The sequence below is a fragment of the Chrysochloris asiatica genome, unplaced genomic scaffold, assembly GCF_000296735.1.
Source record: "Chrysochloris asiatica unplaced genomic scaffold, ChrAsi1.0 scaffold00024, whole genome shotgun sequence".
Classification (NCBI taxonomy): domain Eukaryota; kingdom Metazoa; phylum Chordata; class Mammalia; order Afrosoricida; family Chrysochloridae; genus Chrysochloris; species Chrysochloris asiatica.
Genome location: NW_006408542.1, coordinates 2,192,715 through 2,197,518, shown reverse-complemented (window position 1 = coordinate 2,197,518; position 4,804 = coordinate 2,192,715). Strand labels below are relative to the sequence as shown.

Below are 4,804 nucleotides of genomic sequence, written 5' to 3'. Positions count from 1 at the left end.
TATAGGATCATGTTGTTGTTGCTGTTAAGTGCTGTTGAGTCAGTTCCAACTGATATAGACCCTGTATAGAGTTTCCAAGTAGTGACTGGTGGGTTTGAACTGCTGACCTTGTGGTTAGCAGACTAGTACTTATTGTACAACACCACACCGGGACTCCATTAAAATCAACTAAATTTGAATTTCCTTTAAACCCCAGGGTACTATGGGGCATCTCGTGCAAGCATAAGACATCTTGTTTAGAAATGATTACTGTGCTCCTTGAATCAGGAAATGTCTTGTTAAGCCTATGGAATAATTCATAAATTATGTTTACTTCAGTAGTATTATAAAAACACCAGTATAGGGAGCTGGTATTTTTTAAAGCCAAGAGGTTCTCACTTTATTTCTAATATCAAACAAGAAAATTAAGCATGTACTTACCAAAAATAGCATAACCACTTCTTCTGCATTCTGGCTGTAGATGCTTGCTTCATTGTGTCAGTATTAATAGCCTGGAAAGTGCATCTTTCACCCAATCATTTGCCATTTCAGCCATTTCTTGGTTATGGGAGAGGATAAATGTTTGTGGGAAATCTTTTGTGATGTTTTCATAGTTGGACATCAGCGATTTATATACCATAGTAAAATTTGAGCTTAGATAAATATTTCTTTATGATTTTGTTATCTCTCTTCAACATTTCTTCCATTTCTTGGCCTCCAAGGTAGGCAGCATTTACAAAGCAGAATGGGTCCAGTGAACTCATGGACATGCTGTGCTTTTCACTTGACCCAACATTCTGATTATGAAGAACCTGATGTTCTTAGGCAATGGTTTCAATAACAAGTAGCTAATAACATAGAATGGAGTCCTATTGTGGCACTGTAGGATAAGCACTGGACCACAAGGTTGGTTTGAACTACAGGGTTGGCTGTTCAAACCCACCAGCTGCTCCTTGGAAACCCTATGCAAGATCACTATGAATCAGAAAGGTGCTTAACAATAATAGTATAGAGAACATATCAAAGTCAGCACTGTAATAGGGTGGCAATCTTGCCATTGGGTGACTGTGACATGCCCTCAATGTTTAGAAAGAGTATAAAGGAGCAGAATACTGGAAGCTCAGGGGCACATTTCAACATCTGAAGAGAAAGACAGCTGCCAATTGAATGGCCAATAACCACAAGTTTCATTTGGTTTGGCACATAAATTCTCAGGAAAGCTAATCTGTGCTCTGCTTGACCATGGAGCCTACTGTTGTAATTGTTAAGTGCTGTTGAGTTAGTTCTGACTCATAGTGCCTCTGTACAGGGTTTCTGAGGAGCTCCTGGTGAGTTTGAATTGACGAACTTGTCATTTAAACTAATCTTGTGGCCCATTGCAGTTCCAATTTATAGCGACCTTTAATAGGTTTCTGAGGAGTGATTAGCAGATTTGAACTGTGGTTACCAGTCCAGTGTATCCTATAGCACCACATCAGGACAACAAATCTCTTGTGCATTTGAATCATCTGAGGCTGGAACAATCTTTTTGTCTTCAGGGATAAAAGAATGCCTACTATGACCAATAATCCACACTAGAAAACATATTTATCAAAGAATACAAAACCTTTGCAGATGGCAAATAAAGGTAACAAAATTTAGGTTGCCAGTAATAATTAAAATAAGCATCTTAGGTCTATAGGCACCTTGATCATTAAAGAAGTTAGTCAAGGGACCACATTTTAGAACCTTGATTTTAATTCCACAACTCAAAATAATTCCTCATGCACAGAGATTCCTTCCTTGTTTTCTGAGTTCATTTCTATCTACCCAGAATGTTGCTGATTCTTCTAAGATGGTCCAGAAAGTTGTCACAGATCATATCATCTGCAAATAGAGAATTTTACTTCCTCTTTGTGTATTTAGATGCCTTTTATTTCCTTCTCTTGCTTTATTGCTCTGGTTAGGACTTCCAATATAATATTGAATAGGAGTGGTGGTAACAGTTACTCTTGTCTAGTTCCTTTTAAAAGACTCTCTCGTCAAAGAAATTAATGTTGGTTGTTGGTTCTGTGTATATGCTCTTTATGTGTTGAGGAATTTCCCTTGTATTTCTATTTTGCTGAGTGTTTTATTAGAAATGGGTGTTGGATTTTTATCAAATGTTTGTATCATTTTTCAATATTTCTAATTTATTTATTGTTGGAGGAAGGGCTTTGTGTTAAGGGATCCAGAAGAATGATCTCATTTAATGTTTATAGCAGTTCTATGAGGAAGAATGTTCCTCTCTCCCTCCTCCACATACAAACACACACACACTTTACAGATGAGAAAATTGAGGCTTAAAGAGTTATGAGATTTAACTAGGGCCTTCTGTCTTTCCACCTGAATGGTCTATCTGCCTATTTTGATGGGTTTGAGGTCATGCTGGGGATCATTTGCATGGCAGGAGCTATACCTTGGCACTTATCTCAGGATGGAGATATTCCGATATTCTTTCAGTTTTGACTGTCTATAACCCCTTAAATCTTTTGTTACTCAGTGATTTGTGACCAGCGTCTCCTCTGTCTTCCTGGGGTTATGGTTCAGGCACATGGTCTACATATGTCTTCTAGAAAGAGAATTAATGTTCAGTGTCCTAGAGCAAACACTACCAACTTGTACACAAAAATAATTCCAAAATTAGATTCGGATTTAGAGGTTAAATGAATTCATGATTTTTCTGTTTCATGCATATATTCTTTTATTAATATAAGTTTTTTTCTGTGTTATAAATGCAAACAATTTTCTATGTGTACTGCAGATGCTTATGAGATTTTTGTCATTATTTTAGAATAAAGAACAATGGGAGAAATCTATTTCTTCCATTCATGAACCTGAATATCGTTTCTACTTTCAAGATAAAGTAAAATGAAGTGTATTTCATCTGGGCACCATGACTCAAAAACAAAAAGCACAAACAAGAGCCCTTTAAAAACAATGAATCTTCCTTTGAGTAGTGTCAGACAAAATCCAAAGGGAATCTTGGTTACTTATGTGCTCTTCTTTGAGGAAACAGCTAGAGTTAAGATTTTCTTAGAACAGGTGACAGTCACACAATTTTTTCCCCCAAAAATTTAAAAAATCAACATGAAGCTCACATTTTAGAAAATATTGGGAACTGATTTAAACCTTTGTATGTTTACTGAGGTTGATGAGATCTAAGACCAAGGTGAGACAAATTGTAATTGAGCAGTGCTTCTCAAAATGTGGGCCAAGACCGCATGTATTAGAATTACATGGGGGTACCTACTATCAATTCAGGTTTCTAGGTCTCAGGATTATTGAATCTGAATCTTTGCTTTTAAGACTCAGGAATATGAATTTTAAAAATGTTTTTCTGTTTTTTTAAAATTTTTTTATTAATGCACACTAATATTTGAGAGCTATGAGAGTAGAGAAAAAGTGTTATTGTCAGATAAGGTTGAATTGGCTCTTTCATTTCCTAGTTGTAAATCCTTCAGCAAATTGCTTCACTTCTTGTGTCTCATCTGTACTTTGGGAATAATGCTTGTACTGCATTCCCTTGTTGCCTGAAAAAATATAGATGTCATATTAAAACTGTACAGAACCATACAGATAGCAAACACTTAACACAGGTTCATTCTGGTTCAACCCCCTAATGAGAATTTACATTTCCACCCCAAATATACTGAATCAGTCTACCTTTTCACAAGATCCCCAGGAGATTCTTATAGGTTTACATATAAGGGTCTATAATATTGAATCTATAAGAATCTCCTGAGGATTTTATTAAATGTAGATTCTGATTCTGCATATCTGCGATAGAAACCCAAATTTTCAGCAGAAGGTAAGATCACAATGAACCAGTTTGAAGTTCTGCTTAACACTTATGTTGTTATTATTTATGCATTATCCTGGTGAAAAATAGTCTCTCCTACTCCAAAACAACTGAAAGTCTATCTATCATTTCATGCTCTCTGTTATTTAACTTCTCAAGGGGTTGCTTCAAGTAGAAGGAATGAGTCACTTGGAAAAGGTCTTCCTTGAATCTGTAGTCACTCTGACTTGAAGGATGCTCTTGTCCAGAGCAAGAGCCCTGTGACCTAAACCTTAGAAACCATCAGGAATGCATGGCATGCTTGCTATGTATACAGATTTTAGGGCTCCATGATACACTGGTCAAATCATATCTTTGGGACAGGGAACAAGAATCTTGTATTATAAGCTCCTATGGAAAAGCTCCATATCATCAGTCAAAACAAGGCCAGGGGCAGACTGTGGAACAGATCATCAATTATTCATATGCAAATTCAAATCAAAGCTGAAGAAAATGTAAACAAGTCCATGAGAGCCAAAATATGACCTTGAATATATCCCACCTGAATTTAGAGATCATCTGAAGAACAAATTTGATACATAAAATAATAAAGACCAAAGACCAGAAGAGTTGGAGGATGACATCAAGAACATCATACATGAAGAAAAAAAAAAGTCATTAAGAAGACAAGAAAGACAAAAAAGGTCAAAATGGATGACAGAAGAGACACTGAAACGTGCTCTCCAGCATAGAGATGCTAAAGCAAATGGAAGAAATGAGGAGGTCCAAGAGCTGAACTGAAAAATTTAAAGATCAGCTTGAGAAGATAAAGCCAAATATTACAATAAAATGTATAAAGATCTGGAATTAGAAAACCAAAAAGTTAGAAAATGCTCAGAATTTCTCAATCTGGGGGAACTGAAGAAAAAATTCAAGCCTTGTCTTTCATTATTGAAAGATTCTCTGGGCAAATTATTGAATGATTCAGAAAGCATCAAGAGAAGATGGAAGGAATACACAGAGTCA

The 4,804-nt window shown here is 36.1% G+C and overlaps 2 pseudogenes; both read right to left on the bottom strand.

Annotated features, from left to right (window-relative positions):
- LOC102840532 overlaps positions 1 to 473 on the bottom strand; it is a 31,664-nt pseudogene extending 31,191 nt beyond the window's left edge.
- Positions 474 to 670: 197 nt separating this feature from the next.
- LOC102840164 lies at positions 671 to 1,778 on the bottom strand (annotated as a pseudogene).
- Positions 1,779 to 4,804: the final 3,026 nt, after the last annotated feature.